The 18,523-nt window shown below is 40.4% G+C and overlaps 1 protein-coding gene across 4 annotated transcripts in view; it reads right to left on the reverse strand.

Annotated features, from left to right (window-relative positions):
- The window catches only part of ANKIB1 (ankyrin repeat and IBR domain containing 1), an 82,429-nt gene extending 64,045 nt beyond the window's left edge, over positions 1–18,384 (reverse strand). For 2 of the 4 annotated variants that reach the window (XM_051802161.1, XM_051802155.1), the window contains exon 1: positions 18,239–18,382. The gene's annotated coding sequence lies outside the window, so the exon portion shown is untranslated. Of the gene's footprint in view, positions 1–18,238 lie in introns of all 4 variants that reach the window. The other 2 variants (XM_051802159.1, XM_051802160.1) reach the window with 2 other exon arrangements.
- Between the last annotated feature and the right edge of the window lie 139 nt (positions 18,385–18,523).

Consider the following 18,523-nt stretch of genomic DNA (forward strand, 5'->3'; position numbering starts at 1 on the left):
GTTTGGGAGCATAAACCAGGGAGTTTTTCTGCTCACTCTGGCCTGGCATACACTTCAGCTCACACACCCAAAGAATATCAGTGAACATAACACCTTTTTTTTTTCTTTAATTGTTCTTTTAAAAGTCTTGTTACATGTGTCTGTTACAGTCTTTCTTAAATAGCAAAACTTTGATATAAACCCCATTCTTTATATTCTGAACTACAACATTCAGGTCACCAGATTCTTAAATCTTGTGTCTGCTGGAACATTTCACTATCACATCCACTGTTTCTTATTATGCCTGAAAACAAAAAACTCCCTGTTCATGCAGAAATGTGCCACAACAATAAAAGAGCATCTGTGCTTCAACAAATCCAATGGCATTTGTACTGATCAAGGCCAACCAGTTTGCAGTAGGTTTTCATCTTAAATAATTGCAATATCATTGTAGAAAACCAGGAATGATTTTGTTTTATTGGTTTAGAACAGAGGCTATATCATATGTTATAAAACCATCCTATATAATCGAATTATTAATCCTTCAAAGTATTTTAAAAATTTTCTTTTTTAACAGCAATTTTCATTAAACAAAAAGACATTTCTTTGGACATTATCTTACAGTTGTGCTAAAAGCTAAGGGAAGGCAGACCAGAAGGCTGGTCAAAGGTATCTGGGGCAAGATACAATCTCAGCTAAATTTGATGATCCAAAACTATTATGTCAAAGACATGTTTGACCTAGGTAAATGGTTACTTGAGATGGCAAAAGGTAAAGATGCAGACCAGCAGTTTCTGGATGAAACTAATGCCTAGATTGGTGAAACAGTCAATGATTTTTCGTAGATGAGAGCAAGTTTCAGAGTACCAAGAAATGAAGGACCCTTGATGACAGTAAGGGCTCCTATCCTTGTGCTTAACAAGATTGAAATTTAATTAATAAGAAAGGATCGGGATGGTGCTGAACTTCTGGAAAAATCTCAGATATCCTTTCCTGGGAAATTCTGTGGATGTAACACCAGAATGAGTTTAGAAGATATTGAGGAGCTTCAGGAGTTGCATTTACCTTCTTCTGCATGCTACAGAGAGACTGTTTTCCTAGATGGCAACCTCAAAAATTGATAGAGTTCATTACCTTTCCTGATAGCACTCAGAACTATTTATTACAGAAAGAGCTGTAAAAAGCTTAATTAGACAATTAATAATCTGCTAAGGGAAGAAATTTTTTTAGTCCATCAATTAAGTGGTTGACCTTGTCCTGAAGTCAGAATTCTTCATCATTGATATTTACTCATGAGCCTTCTTATTCCTTGCATCCACAGTGTTCAATACTCAAAAAATTATAATAGATTCTTGGAGCCAATGTGTACCTGAGATAATAGGTTCAATTGATATGTAATTTGAAAATCTGAAAAATTACCTGGCTTCTACAGCAGACTATGAAAGTAAAAACTTTAACCTTTTGTAGCTACATTACTAAACTAGAAAAAGAAGAATTGCAAAAGTACGAAGCAAGACTTTAAAAAACTACAAAAAGAAAACTCACACCTTTTTTTTTTCCAGCTCTGTAGATTTGGAAGGGTTATAGCATAAATTAAAAATTATGGTAGGTCTGACAAAGAGTGGTAAGAGTCCTTTGCTGGTTTAGAAGTTATTTCAGACTGACTTGTAAAAAAAAGTGTCAATCCTCAAAAATAAATGTGAATTTTGCTTAGGAATAAATATCCATAATTCTAAATGGGAGAAAAATAGAAAAACTAGTTTATTCCTACTTTGAAGGATTTCTATCCCTAACACCAATTCTACTTCAAGACATAAGCTAAGGTAAGTTGAAGATGATTTTCATTATATATACTCAAATGTTATTAATGGAAACTAGATAACTTTTTCAATTCTAATAATCTTATTTACTACTTCTACTGTTTATATTTCAATTTTATTGATTAATACAGTTCATTGTGTACTTTCACAAAACAGCTTCATATCTGGTTTCATTAGTTCTTTTAAGTTTGTTGTTACCAATACATGCATTTTTTTTTCTGATTTTGTTTCTAAATATTGTAAACATAATAATGGCCATACTGGATCAGATACTTCTCATCTAATTCCTTGTCCAGAGAGCTGTCAGCAGAGCATAACAGTGAAAAGTACAAAAACTGGGCAAGCAGGAACAGATACTTTTACACAATATCCTCCCAGTCTTCAGCAATTTACCACTTGATGAATTCTTGAGCCAGACATGTTAGTTTTATATTAATAACCTCTAATGCATTTTTCTTCCACCAAGTTGTTCAAAACCTCCCCAAATCTGTGGAAAATTTTAACAGCCACAGCATACTGAAATTTCACAGCTTAACTATTCGTTGTGAAGAAATATCTGTTTTTAACCTGCAACTTGTTAAATTTCATTTCCACCGTCTACAAGAACTGAGAGGTAGGCAGCAAAACCTTTTCATATTTATTCTCTCCATTCCACTTGTGACTTTAGAGACTTCTACATATCACCTTTTACAGGTGATCCCCCTTCTGTCATACCAATCTTTTGCTCTTTTACAGATTGATTAAACCTAATTCTGAAGAAATTGATTCTGTGCAACTTTTAGGATCTTTTTGCTTTTTCTGATTTATTTCCAACGCCACCTTTTTGAGTAAGGAGACATGGAGCTATGTATAACATGCAAAATGCACAGATTCACATTGTGGAGCCATGGCCTCTATTTCAACACCTCATTTACTTTTTGGACTCGTACTAATGAGTAAACAGATTTTCTTCACAGTTTTTATTATAACCTCAAGATCTTGTTCTTGAATTGTAATAATATAAATTTAGGACCCTTTTTTTCCCCCAAACCCCATGAATCTTTTACCTTAAGCTATATAGAGCTTTGTATCCTATTTGCCATTGTGTCTCATAAAATTCCTTTCAAGTGGACACTGTTTATAGTATCGTCTAGAGACTATCGCCTCAGTACTTACCATTGTTTCCAGATTATTTATCCTCACATTAAACAGTAGAGGTCCTAGCACTGATCTATGTGGGACTCTATCAATAACCTTCAACCACCGCAAAAACTCTTTATTTCTATCCATTTCCTATTTTTTAACCAGCAAGTTCTGCATGCAATAGACCTTCCCTCTTTCCCAAAGCTGTTTGGATTCTTTAAGACTTCTAAGCAAGGGATTGTGTGATATGCCATTTGAAAATTCAAGCAGATTATAAGAAATGCATTTTCCCTGACAACTTCTTCAAAAGATTTCAGTAAGTTTGCAAGATCAGATTTCTCCTTATGATGTTACATTGACTGATCCTCAGGACATAACATTTATTGATGTGTCTGCTACTTATTACATTTCTACTAATATTCCAGAAACAAGCATCTGGCTTATGTATCTGCTGTTTAATAAGCCTGTCTTGGAATCTTTTAAAAATTGCATCACCTTAACCCACCTCCAGTAATCTAACGCAAAGTTAGTTCTTAAGGGAGAAGTTAAATATGACAAAATGCAGGGGGGGATTGCACAGTTTTAATTATCAAAGAGTACTGAAGAAAATCATATTTGCACTGAGAAAAATAACCTGAAACAGAATCTCCACAGCTTTTCCACAAGATTCAACACAGATCTCAGTTCTGAGATTAGACCCTGGCTCTCATCATCACTAAGTACATCTCACTTCGGCAAATGATACTCGATAAAGGGATGGTGTCTATGCTAATCTCCTTTTACCTCGCTTGATTCAGCCAGAATGCAGGAAACCTGTAGAGCACATCTAGAATATTTTTACATTAAGATTTACATTACGGTGACATTCTGTCTTTTAAGAATGTTTAATTAATTTAGAATTCCTTTCCCATTTTCTCATGAAAGATCTCTTTCTCTGAGAGATGCTGAATTAATTAGCAACAAAAGACTGTAGCCAGATGCTACAAGAGAGAGGAAAGCATAAGCAGTCTTGTGAGGTTGTTTCTCCTACTCTGATAATGTTCATGGTATCACATATTCAGACCTTGCTTCTCCTTATTTGTCTCTACTTTGTAGCAACAACAAATAAAAGGAAACTTTCCAAAAAAATTGCCCCTCTTCTCCCAATTTCCCTATTCCCATGTTCTCCTGTAGTCTGTAAACTTCGTCACCCTCTTTACTGTTCTTCACATTTCCTGGGGAAGAACAAGGAGACACCTCCTCACAAAAACCCCTTGAATAGCTAAAGAATATCTGAAAAATTTCACTTGTCTTTTCAATCTGAAGAAAATTTCTCCATCCGGAAACAGATTTAAGCATTCAATACTATTTATACAGTCAGTATACCAGTCAGGAAATACTTTACTTTTTATGCTTTATACCAGAACACTGCAGTCTAAAAAAGGAAATCACTATAAAAAGATTTAGATTGTAATTCACAGTTAAGTTGGACTGCCACAGAATCAGATCACCTGAGGTACAAGGTATAAGCCTGTTCAATATCAGACTGCTAATGGTCATACAATAATGCTCCCCTCCTCAACAGAAGCCTTTGGCTTGCTAGCCAATACCCAAGATCATGTCATGCCTTGTCTGCTCGTTCACCTTTGTGTATTGCTCAAATTTTTTCAGGATTCTTTTTTTTTAATGGAAACCTGCTGTGCTTTACTGCTTTTTACAGACAGTCACTGTTCCAGCAGGTATGTGTTCTGAAAAGCAGCATTTACTAGACTTAGGTACCCTTTGTTTATAATATTTATTGCTCACAAGATCATCTACTATCAAAATACAAAATGCAGAGTTAACACAGCTTGGGCTGTGTTCATCACTGACTCTTCCATGTCTGCTCCATACAGTTCCCAGGGTCATAAGAAAAGAATGACTGACCGTGCTGCAAACACAGCTACCTCACCAGTGGATCTGGTACTTCTGGTTAGGTAAGGTGACTTTTAGGACCTCTGTGTCCCTTATTTGGTGCTACATTAGACAGGGAGGTCCTGCAGAACAGAAAGATCCAGGTCATCCTCCTGACTCGGGAGGTGTCAGTGACACTGCACAGGAGGTTCTCCTCCAGTGCTATTTCCGAACGCTGCTCACAAAGTCACAAAGGACATCTGCACATGGGCTTTCCCTGCTGGGGTGGTGCTGCTGTGACTGGGACATGTGTTCCCTTCCTGTTGCCTCCATCACTAGGCATGCTTCCTCACAGAAGGGAAGACTTTTACTTCAAAGTCTACCAAACGTGGCTGCAAAGCAGTGACAGCGGATGTCCAGCCAAAGATGGTGCATGGCCACCTGAGACTATGCAATCCAGCCTGCTAATCAGGCTTACTGTCAAGTCACCATGTCTCTCCTTCAGCTCAACAAGCCCACTCAGCTTCCTCTACCATGACTCATAAAGCAGCTCTTAAGTAGCCTGACCTACCACTAGGAGAAGTTCAATCATCAATCCAGCATTTACTAAGTATTGGCAAACTCGTATTTGGCTGCCTGAAAATGAGACAAATATCCACTGCCGGTTTCATTGCACACATCTGCAGAAGCAAAGGCAAGCAGTGGTAGACGAGACATAAGTTGGGGGAACCAGCTGTATTACTTTCAGCAGCTTGCACAGTTGTGGTGCTCAGGAATCCCTTGGTGACCGCCTTACAAAAAACCTGCTCCAGTGCCAATGTAACACACAGGCACTTATTTAAGAATAGCTCTTCCTGCTTGTAAAGTAAAAGACATCACAAGAGAACATTCCCTCCCCCCACTACTTGTCAGAAAAAAACCATGAAAAAGTGCATTTCTTTTTCCCCTACACTTCTTTTTCTTGTCTTTTTCTGCCTCGAGTTCCCTGTTACTGCTGCCCAGATCTACGTGTGACCTCTATGAGACCTCCCTGAAAGCCTCAGAAATTATAAAGTAACTTTCATAGTTACTATGAAGTATGCACTTAGCAAGCTGGAAATCTGTCTCCATTATCTTTTTATGACACTAATGTTGTTTGAGAAACTTACATTGTAGTTTCTAAAGTGGTTTTAATTGACACCAAAACCGATCCTACCCTTTTTTTTCCCTCATCACCCTTTCTGTTCATCCATATTTCTGCACTTTCCTTTGTTTTTTTTTTTTTTTTTTTTTTTACTGGCATATGCCTTTGTGGCTGCACGGAGAAGCAGAACAGATGTGACTCATATCAGTCCCCCCTTCTGCATTTTCTTTCTAGATGTTGATGGTCCAAATGGCCAGAGCATGGCAACAGTGACAGGGAGGCAGGACTACTTGTACCAGTGCATACTACAAAGAGTGGAAATATGTTCAAAACAGTGTCTGCTCATACTGAAGTGCAGACAGAAGCAGAAGCACCAGCAACGTGCAAACTGTGCAAAGCCTGCAGTTGTGTTTGGGTGCTGGAGGCAAGGCAGTACAGCAGCACCACTGCATTCACTGAAGTCAAAACAGTTTTCACAGAATTTCTTTTGTAGCCCAGCATTATTTTATCAGCTATTACTCTGACAGTGGCTATGCACTTAAAAGGGGATGGTGGATGGGGTATGGACTGCAGGATGTAGCTGGGTGGAGTGGGAGACTGCAGACACTGAGCAGGCATCACAGCACCAGAGGCAGCAGTGGCTGCTGTTAACTGCACCCAAGCTTGCAAGAACCCACGCTGAGCAGTGTACAAAGGAGTATCAAAGTGTATCAGAATGTAAACTCAACAAATAACTGATACAACAACTTCACGTCAGCCCTTTACAAAAATATCAGCAAAACTAGTACCCCTGTCTGGATCCAGTTTTAATTTCATTATGCAAAACTCCCCATGATTGTTAATATCAGCAGCAGGTGCTATACTAGTGCCTGACACTGGGTAAGCAACATCTAGGTGGAAAGAACTAAAATTCCTGTCCAACAGGCAGTGAAAGGACACAGGGGAGCTTGCACTTACTAGAGGGAAAAGTTCAAGCTCTGCTACCCTGGCAGTCAAAAAGAAGGAACTGGTTAAAGGCATTTAGTGTAGCTGCAGGGGCCCAGCAGGAGTCCAATGAGAACAAACTCTACTAACTTGGCACAAAGCTTTTTGAACAAACACAGTCTTGAAGCACGGAGTGGTGAGAAATATGTCTAATGGGGTCCCTCTCCACTTGCACTTTGGGAAAGGGTGATGTTTAACAACAATTCCTTCCTTCCCTCCTATATCACTCATTCTGTTGCACCACATTTCATAACAGACTTAAAACTTGCTGGGGAAACTCAGTCCACGGACTTGAGTTTCAATTGCTGGTGGATATGTAGAAACAACAATACTTTATCAATAGGGTTGAGATATTAATTAGAGGATTTAAGTTTTAAGGTCTTCTGAAAATTTCAACAGGCACAAATACCTTTAAAAAGCCACTGTGGTGGCTTTTTACCCTAATGTATTCATACAATATTCTGCACAGTAAGAAGGATATTCTAATCACATAAAACTACTCTCTAGAAGATTCAAAAGGTGAAAAAGAGCAATAGACAAGAAGTGAAACAGAATACTTGGTAACAAAGTAAAAGTAAGAAGTATCTCCGAAGCAAGCACCTAACAGCTTAAAAAACAGCATATACAAAAATCAAAATATATCTCTATAAGGAGGTGAAATAAACACAAGAGACTCCGTTTTCAGATGGTGATTCGTGTGAAAACCTATTGTATTGCAACAGAAAGGCATGAGGCTGGAATGTTCCAGGAATTGGGGATGATGGAACCACCTACTCTAAAGGCATATAATCCACCTATGCAATAGTTTGCTCATTTTTTTCAGGATATAATCAAGTGTCTGTGTAACATGGAAATCTTATTTCCTTAATCAACTAGAACAGCAAGTGTATTTAAAAAAAGCCCCAAACTTTGCATTTTACAGCCTCATGTTCCAGTTAATCCGTTTTGAAAATGGAATACTGCTCTCATGTCTTTATGAGGACAAACGTTAAAGCCACTCATTTCATAGAATGTAGCACATTTAAATAGAAACGATTTGTTATCCCTCAGTTGTAGGGAAATGGAGCCACAACATACAATTACAGCATCAGAACATTTCTCGTGTGCCCTCAGTTACAGCTGTTTGGATACAGCAGCTAGGTGGGCAGTTTGGAAAGGAGAACAGGAATCATCACAGAGTTACAGTAAGCAGACTGAGGCAGCACTGGGGAAAATAAAGTATACAATAGCTAAAGCAAAGCATGATTAGGGTGGACTGTCTGGCTGTAGGAATGTGAAAGGATTTATTTTCAAAGTAAGCCATGGGGAGACTGTTTCAGGAATATTTTTCTGTTCAAAGTTCATACTGAGTTTTTATGTTTCAAAAAGAAACTTTTTTGAACACCTCCATTTAGCACTAACCCAGTCTGCTTTGATCTGAATGTCATCATTCTTTTGAAGCATGCTGAAGACACACAGAAAACACTGTGTGGTTTTGCTAGAAATTGTATTAGTCACGCAGAAGTTATTCCCAAAAACCACATGATTTTGGGATTTATGATTTTTTTCCCTTGCACTCATGAGTAGATGCTAAAATTGAGAACCTTTGTATACTTGCAAAATAACGAGGGACATAATTATTAGTAACTCCACATGGCTACCCTGATACCACAACCTAACAAAACTGAAGTTAATTCAGTATAATTTTAAGGCTTGCAACTAATTAAGGAGAAATTTGACTCATTATCTTCTTACAAAATGATGCAAATAGCTAAAACAGAATAAGGAGAGAGATAAAAAAATTAACCAATCACCTTCTTAAAGACTGATTTAAAAACTCTGGTTCTCCATTCTGAGTCCTCACTCATATATATACAATATGAATACGTGCACAGGAAAAAAAAAAATCAGAATTTCCGAGTGCAGCTCAGTGAGAATTAACTTAAAACTTATTTCTATGAAATAAAGACCAAATCAATAGGAACTTTACATTGCATTTACAGTAAAATTATGTGACTTTTATTCAGGTTTGCATATTTTATATTGTAATTACATTTAGAATAACAAAGACTAAACCCTCCAAATTATCTCCTTTTAATTAAAGATTACAACAAAGTATTTTATACTAGAACATGCTGGCTGTCTAACTCCTATTCCAGACAAATGAATTTAACTTTCTATTCCTTTGTTAAGTAATTAATTATAAATCTCAGGCCACTTGCTTATGAGAAGGTCTGGATTTATGAATTTCGGGGGAAAAAAAACCCCAAAAAGCTCAATTAAACCAAGCACCCAAAAAAACCCCAACCCCAACAAAAAAAACCCCAACAAACCAGAATAAGCCCATATTCCAACTACAATTATACATTTATTTGCCTGGAAGAATGCACAAGTAATCAGGCTACTTCTGCATAGCAAAAAAAGTAAATCTTATTACAGAAAAAAACCCTTAACATTATTCAAAGATACAAAACTCTGGAAATGGGGTATCTCATTCAGGATCAGTCTATTTCATGACAGACACATGATAATTCAAAGCATTAAACTCATCGATCGCTTAAAATCTTTGACTATGCAGAAGTCAAGTTAAAAAACAGGATTTGAGCAATATAGCGCAAATCATGTAAGATGACCAAAAAACTAACAACTACAAAACTCTCTGGGCCACACGCTTCAGCTGGGCCAGAACCAGTTGTATGCAGAGGACAGAGAAAGAGCTTGTGCAACCATATCATGTGATATGGAGCGAGCACTCATTTATATTGGAAAGAACCTCTGGAGGTCAACTGCTTCAATCCTCTACCCACGGCAATCTCCAGAGCTTCCGAGGCTGCTCAAGGCCGTCCTCAATCAAGTTCAGAGAACTCCAGAGATCTTACAGCCTCTCTAGGCAACTTATCCCAACATTTGACCACCCTCATGATGCAAATCTTTCCTGATGTATAATTGAAATATTCCTTGCTGTAACTTTTTCTGTTGTCTCACAGCTCTTCCAAGAAGAGTCTGGTTCTGTCTTTTAATTGAAAACAAGATCCACCACCCTAGCCTTCTCTGAACACTGAGGACACCCAGCTCTTCCAGCTTCTCTTTTTACATTATGTGCTTCTGTCCCCTAATTGTCTAGGCAGTCTTCCTCTAGGACTTTCACATAGTTTAATTTTAACTAATTAACAGGTTGGTAAATGGGATGTTATAAAGACTTTGTACTTCAACACACAAGTCAACAAATAAAGCCTCTTCAGTACTTTTTTTTTTATGGGCAGTTTGCACTTGGTGACTCACTGAAATAGCTCCAATGAAAGATTTCTCTCCAACACATCCTTCTAAATATGGAGAACTAAATACACAAAGTATCTGTGTCAGTGAGTCTCAAGAAGTCTGGGAAAAGGGCCTAAATTAAGAGCCATTATATATTTATACTGCAATAAGCTACAGAGCTGTTAGTAAGGTCTCAATACTGCAGGCTGTGTACTTCCATATACAAACTTCCAGAGAATGCAAGTGACAGCAGTTCTTTAATAAAAAACAAATGTTTTTTCTTAGAACCACATGTAAGTCACAATGTTTCACAGGTCTACATTATTTGGTATTACAATTTTGTAGAAGTACTTTTACAGAACACGTGTCAGATCATTGCTGAGGAATCACACGTTCTGCTATCATGAAGTCTGCTATACTGCTGTGTCCCAAGACCTGAGCTTTAATATATCAAAATCTCCACCTTATGGGTACAGAGATAACTTCAACTATTTAGCAAATGTGAATGAAACTGCATCAGTCAATAAGTTCTTAAAATGTTAAAACGTATAACCTGCGTCATTAGCACAGCTGAAACTTTGGTCTTCATAGTTTAGTAGCTACACTTTTTTGCAGTTCCTTTGCAACACTGAAGAAATTCACCATTTCGATAGTCTCTGCTCTGCCAGGACGTTTCTACATGTCTGTCTGTACTCTTTCAACACAGCAGAGAGTTTACTGGAGATGCCTGTATTTGCTTGTCCCCCAGCTGCTTAGAGATCTAGAACAGCAGAGCCATCTGGATTTAAAATTAAAAAATTCTAAAAAAGTAACAATTCTGCAAGTAATTTTCAGAGGCAAGTTAATAAAAAGAATATTTCAGAGGAAAATTCTGTTGCAACAGCATTTACAGGTTGTTACTGTTGAAAATCAGTCCTTGATATGCATCCAGCCTTGCATATATCTTACATACATAGTACCTAATAAAAATACAAACACACAACTGCATATCATAGCAGCACAGTAACAATCAAATCCTTAGTACATAGAAGAGTCCATTAAGAAATGACAACAGTCCTAAAAATCCTTCTTAAGTCTACAATAAACTTTAATAGAATCAGTATTTGATGTATTTTTTGTGCAAAAACACTGATGAGTCTACATCGTGATCTCTTCTCCAAAGGCTGGTTCATAACAGGAAGTATTTCAATTTTTATCATCAGTGCTTCATCTGTGCATCCTACAAAAACATACTATTGCTTTTTGATACAGTCAGTTTTGAGTTTCTACGCAACAGCTTTGATAGAAATATACCATTAGTAACTTTGCCTTCAAAATTTCTATTAGAAATCCACTTAAAATAAAAGGGCAGGGGGCCATTGCTTACCCCAACTAACGTCTCTGGAAGTTCCTTAAAGAGGAAATCTTAAGTGGACTACAAACACAACTCAAACTAATAAATATAACAAATACAATTTTTTCCTCTAAGTTATTTAATTTGTAATAATTTACCACAAGGACCAAAACAGCTGCACACAAACAGGACATGATGTTCCCATGGTCACTTAAAAGAACCTGCTCTAAGAACAAGCAGGGCCTGTTTTAAAAGCAAAATCATATTTATAAACTAGAAAAATCTGATTATTTTCTATGCTGAATTCCAGGAAAAGTGATCATCAGGTGAAGTACTTGGGGGAGAGAATCAGTTTCCAACTGATGTTATCCAGCCTATCCAGACCCCTTTGCAGAGCCTTCCTACACCCCAGTAGATCAACACTCCTGCCCAACTTGGTGTTGTCTGCGAACTTACTGAGGGTGCACTCTATACCCTCACCCAGATCATTGATAAGGATATTAAACAGGACTGGCCCTAATACTGAGCCTTGGGGAACACCACTGGTGACTGCCTGCCAACTGGAGGTAGCACCATTCACCATGACTCTCCGGGCCCAGACAGGTTTTTTCACCCAGAGAAGAGTACGCCCATGCAAGCAAGACAGTTTCTCCAGGAGAATACTGTGAGAAACGGTGTCTAAGGCTTTACTGACAACATCTGCAGCCTTTTGCTCATCTTCTAAGCAAGTCACCTTGTCATAGAAGGAGACCAGGTTGGCCAAGCAGGACCTGCCTTCATAATACCATGCTGGCTGGGCCTGATCCCCTGGTTGTCCTGTACATGCCATGTGATGGCACTCAAGATGATCCGGCCTTCCCTGGCCCTGATGTCAGACTGACAGGACTGCAGTTCCCCAGATCCTCCTTCCAACCTTTCTTGTAGATAGGTGTCATATTTGCTAATCTACAGTCACCTGGGACCTCCCCCATTAATCAGGATTGCTGGTAAATGATGGAAAGTGGCTCGGGGAGCACTTCTGCCAGCTCCTTTAGTATCCTTGGGTGGATTTCATCTGGTTCCACAGATATGCGAGTGTCTTAAGTGGTGTAGAATGTCTCTGACCACTTCCCTTCGGATTACAGGGACTTCATTCTACTCCTCGTCTCTTTCTTCCCAGTCAGGGGGCTGGGTACCCAGAGAACAGCTGGTCATGCTATTAAAGGCTGAGGAAAAGAAGGCATTAAGTACCTTAGCCTTTTTCCTCATCATTTGTTATTTATTTCCCCCCACGTACAATAAAGGATGGAGATTCTCCTTGGCTCTCCTTTTTATTACTGGTGTATTAATAGAAACACTTTTTATCAACTCTTACAGGTGTAGCCACATTAAGTTCTAATTGGTTCTTCTAATTTTCTCCCCGTAACCTCACGACATTCTTGTAGTCCTCCTGAGTCGACTGCCCCTTTTCCCAAAGTCCATAGACTCTCCTTGTTTTCCTGACTTCAAGACAAAACTGTCTGCTCAGTTAGGCTAGTCTCCTTCCCTGTCAGCTCTTCTTTCAGCACATGGGGACAGCCTTCTCCTGCACCTTTTGCATTTCCTTCTTGAAGAATGCCCAGCTTTCCTGGACTCCTTTGCCCTTCAGGAATGCCTCCCAAAAGTTTGTCAATCAGTCTCCTCTGGAAGTCCAAGGTAACAATTCTGCTGACTCCCTCCTTACTTCTCCAAGAATTGTGAAATTACAGTTTTCAATCACTGTGCCCAAGACAGCCTCTAAACATCACATCACCCACAAGCCCTTCTCTGTTCATGAACAATAAGTCCAGCAGGACACCTTCCCTAGTTGGCTTACTCGTCAACTGTGTCAGGAAGTTATCTTCCAGACACTCCAGGAACCTCTTAGACTGTTTCCTCTCCACTGTACCATATTTCCAGCAGACATCTGGTGAGTCGAAGTCCCCCAGGAGAACAAGGGTCAGCAATTGTAAAATTTCCCCCTGCTCAGAGAATATTTCATTTGCCTCTTCAACCTGGCAGGATGGTCTATACCAGACTCCCAACCAGGATATCTGTCCTGTTGGCCTTGCCCCTGATTCTTATGCATACGCAACCCTATTGACACCATAGTGAAGTTCTAGACAATACAAACAGTCCCAAAAACACAGGGCTACCCCATCATCTCTCCTTCTTTTAGTATCCCTTCTGAAGAGTTTACAGTACTCCAGTTGTGAGTCATCACACCATGTTTCCCTAATGGCAATTATATCAGTTTTCCTGATGCACAATGGCTTCCAGCTCCTCCTATTTGTTGCCCACGCTGTGTGCATTGGTGTAGAAGCACTTCAGCCAAGCTATTGATACCACCTTTTTTGGGGGAGAAGTCCTAATTCCTGTATGACCAATCTCAGATGCTTCTGTCGTTTCTAACACATCAATAACCCCTGGTCTTTGCTGCCACATGGATCTCCATCCCCTACCTTCACTGAGATGGAAGATCAAAGGGCATCAGTAGCATACCATGCCTCAAATATAGGTGTGCTGGCCCCAGGCTTATCTCTAGCAAGCCTGCTTTTATCTCTTTCGCCCTTCAAATGTAGTTTAAAGCTCTTCTAATGAGCCTTGCTAACTCCTGTGCAAAGATCCTTTCCTCCCTCTGAGACAGGTGTACCCTGTCTGTCGCCAGCAGACCTGGTGTCATGTAAACCAACCCATGATCAAAAACCCCAGAATTCCGTCAGTGACACCAGACTTGGAGCCAGGCATTGATCAGCTGCCTCTTGCTCTTTCTTCCCTCATTGTTCCCTGCAACTTGAAGGATAGAGAAATACACTACTTGTGCTCTAGATCTCTTAACGAAGGCCCTGAGACTTGCCCTTCATTACCCTCAGACTTCTTGTTGCAAATTCATTGCTGCCTACCTGAAAAAAAAATTAAAATCAATAATGGATATTAATCTGAGGGCCATACCGAAGTAGGACACTTTCTCTTCACATCTTTAATCCAGGCCTCAGAGAGGCAGCAGACTTCCCCAAGAAGCAGGTCCTTCTCTTTGAGCCTTCTGTTCCCTTCAGAATGGACTCTCCTACGACAATGATATTTTTTTGCTTTGTGGGAGCAGTTCTGATGCAGAGTATAGGTCAACTTAACCTTGGCAGCACCTCCAAGCTAGATGAATCATTGTTCTTGTAGCTGTTCGGTTTCACGTGCAGAGACTCCGAAGTATTATGGGAGGGCATGTGGGAAGGTAGGGTAGCCACAGAGGAGACACACTTGCTGCACTGGGCAGGAACTTGTCACTATTGCCCCTATCCCTTAAGTCACTGAATTCAGCCAGGCAGAGAGAAGACAGAGAATCCTCCATGACATGTCTACTGTGTGTCAAAATGGTAAGCACAAGCAACTGGGAAACTCACTTAGGTAGGGAAAATCTCCAGGAAATTTAATAAAGTTTTCTCCAACACAGAAGCCTGCACGTAAGAATTATTTTACAATAATTAATAATACACTATCTTAGTTTTCATGATGTAATATTTAAACTATACTTATTGTCAAAGAATAACATTACTATACTGCAGGCGGTGTGTAAATATTGATTTCTAGATGTAAGTTTACGCATCAATATAAAACTGACTTTTAGAGGATTCATTTTGTTTGTGGGTCTTCCTTGTCAGTACAGAATTGAACAAGAAAAGTTACAAGAGTAACTTTTCTTGCAACACTGTCACACCGGTTCTCCATAAGGCCACTCGAACCAGGAAGGATCCCAAGCATTCAGGAACGAGACCCTTCTATTTCCCTGCAGTAATCCATTTACAAGCTGTTACCTTATTTTAACTGCAACTATTCTCCAACAGGCAAAGTTCAGAATTTACCTGCTTAAAAATATAAACGTAAGCAAAACCACCAAATGAAAATATCTCTTAAGCAACTCCAATAAAACTCCTTATAGAAAATTCAAGGATATTAGCAGTACTACAAATAAGCTTTAGGTCAAAAGAAGTGTTTGCCTTATCTAAAACAGTTAAAAACTGTTGCTCCTTGTCCTGTCAAAACAGGCCCTGGTAAAAAGTCACTCTCCGTCTTTCTCGCAGGTTCCCTTTATATACTGAAAGGCTGCAACAGCATTTCCTCAGAGCCATTATAATGGTGTTGAAAATAGAATTTTCCATGTAATTTTGAACATTTCAGAATTTCCACAGAGCTGTTTTTCAAGCAAAACAGATCTCTCTTTGCTATGTATCATTACCAATTATGCAAATACAGTAATGTGATTTGAAACCTAATTGGTTCAGCACATGTATCAGTAACCCCCAGCTTCTCAATTTTCTTTCTCACTGGCATGAGTCACCTTAGCAAAGGTGACAAAACTTCAACAGTGACAACCACAACTTCTAGTTATCAGATTCCAAGGTGACGTTAATGAACTAGTCAAGTAACGGTAACTATATGGTATACAAAGAGCAAAACTGAACCAACTAACCAAACAAAACCCTGAAAAACAAAACAAAGAAATTCTTTCAATACACAACACAAAAAAAGCTAACCCCCCCAAAACAAACAAACAAAAACCAAAAAAAACCCCACCAAACAAAAAACTCAAAATGCCACAAATCCTGCTAATCAAACTAGTTAATGATTAATAAACAAAGCTCTATTACTGAAATAAAAACAAACACAGTGCTAAGCAATCACAGCAGAGGTGTCACAGACCAGGAGTGAGAAACTGCTCGGGACAGAACAAATCAACCACAGCGTTAACAAGGTCTTACATAGTGAACAAAGACATTATGACATTTTCTAAAACTATTTTTACAGTTGTTCAATTGAATAAAACCTGACAGCTTTAGAAAGCATTCCCTTTCAAATTTACATGCTCAGTTTTCTGTAATTTTCTGGAGTGTGTAGGCTACCTAGGAACATATGACAGATACACATAAACTCATATGCAATATGTAACTACATCCAGGAAAGTCCATGTTTTTTTCAATAAGCCCAATCATGTAATTATGTATGTACATACTTAGTCCTATCTAGATGTGTTTGGCACAAGTAAAAATTAAAGAGACTGCATAAAACTTACTTACCCAATTTTTGGGTTTTGGTTATTGATACTATTACTATTATAGTGCCGTTGTTGGTTTTTTGTTTTTCTTTCTTTTAAAACTAATTTTCATATATACATATATGAAGAGAGGGCACCACCAACATTGTTTAGCTTTTTAGTAGATTTATAGTAATACTGTAATTCAGGAACAATATATTGTACTATTAAAATACTTTATTCTTTTGATTAAGGACTAAAGTAAGATTTGTTGAAGAAAGAATTGCTCGAGTACAGAACCACCAAAAGTCTTGGAATTAAAGTTTCCAGAAGCCTCTTCTGTAACTTGGTCTCTGATTTGTAAGGACAGCCATTTACTCTTCCCATGTCCACAAAAAAAAAGAAAAGAACAAGAAGCTGATATAAATTCTGTCCGTTCACTTCTGTGTAGATATCTTAATGAAACAAGTTCTAAGTAGCCACATGTCCTAAGTAGTTGAAAAATGTTGTTGCTTTCCTTATGACTAAAGCCTTTCCCCCTCCCTCCAAGGAAGAAGAGTAATTTTCCTCTATAGGCAAGAGAGAATAAAGAGAAATTAATCCACTATGCTTCGTATTGAAAGTCAAAGAGATCAAAGGAGAAAACATGTAAGGAAGACACAATGTCTTCTCATTGCTAACCTCTACAGCCCAAATCCTCTCAACAGTGGTCTCTCTCTTGTTAGTGAATGTGCTTAAATTACAGCATATTATTGATGTTATGTCTGCAACTAAAACTCCATTTCTGGAACCCTTAAGCACAGAAATGCACTCAAAAGAAGGAGCAATCAAGGACAGTTAGTCACAATGGAGGGATCCATGAAAACAATTTAAGCTGTAGTGCTTTACTCTGCCGAGCATGCTTTCGTGACTCTGTATTTCCTCGCATACTATTTGAACTGTAAATAAGAGACAGACTGAGTAGTCATAATTTAGATTAATTTTTAAAAGTTGCCCAATTTCCAGTATGTGCTCAGACATGCCTGGGAGAGCGACACTGCTACTTACATAAAACTGTTACGGTATCAAGACTCAATTTTTAACTCTGGGGGGTGTGGAAATCCCACGAGATCGCGAGCGTTTGATTTCATTCAAGGGCTGCTCTGACGGCGTTCCCCAGCCAGAAAGCCAGGTCACGCTGTCACAGCTCACCCCACCGCACACGTTCCCACTCTGGCCACTCATACTTTTTCCCTTCTGCCTTCCGGGCAGGATTTCCAGGCTACAAACAAGGCGGGCAAGAGCCCAGCAGCAGGGGCTGGCTGAAGCCAGGCCATCGGGCAGCTCCAAACTTTCCGACGGTCTTTGTCGCCCCGGGTCTGCTGCCGCCGACCCCCCCTCGACCCGGCCGGTCTCCGGGCGAGCCCCCCTGCCCTCCGCCCGCCGAGAGCCGGGGCCGGAGGCGGCCTCTCTGCCCCCTAATCCCCCACCCCAGCGGCCGCCGTCTTCCCGTATCCCCCTTGCCCCCTGCCACTCCAGCCTCGATAACCTGCCGCCAGTTCACCTCGCCCACGGCCGCTCCCGCCTCTCCCGCTCCGCTCCCCTCGCCTGCCGAGGCGCCCCCGGAGCCGCCTCCCGGCCCGCCCCCCCCCCGATGCGGGCGCTGCCGCCGCCCCGATGTGCCCGCGGCCGGTCTCCCCTCGCCGCGCCCTCCCGCAGCCCCGCGGCCCCCGCCCGAGCCTCGCCCAGCGCCGCAGGGCACTCACCGTCTCCTCACAGGGGCTCTCCCCGGCCCTTCCCGGCGCCTCCGCGCCCACCACCCAGCGCTTCCATGTGTCCAGCGGCCGCTCGTTCCGGGTGCGGCGCCCTCTGGAGTGCCCCCTCCAGCGGGAGCCCCGCGGACAGCAGGGGCTGTCACTCAGCCCGCCGAGTTGCCTGGCGCGGTCAGGGCGCTGCGGCTGCCGCCGGCTCGCTGCCCCTTTGTTCGGCGGCGGCGGCGCTGACAGCGGCTGCTGCCGGCAGCGCTCCCCGGGCCCGGGCGGCCGCTCCGG

This window comes from Manacus candei, unplaced genomic scaffold, assembly GCF_025592945.1.
Source record: "Manacus candei isolate 608988 ecotype Guabito, Panama unplaced genomic scaffold, ASM2559294v1 h1tg000056l, whole genome shotgun sequence".
Taxonomy (NCBI): domain Eukaryota; kingdom Metazoa; phylum Chordata; class Aves; order Passeriformes; family Pipridae; genus Manacus; species Manacus candei.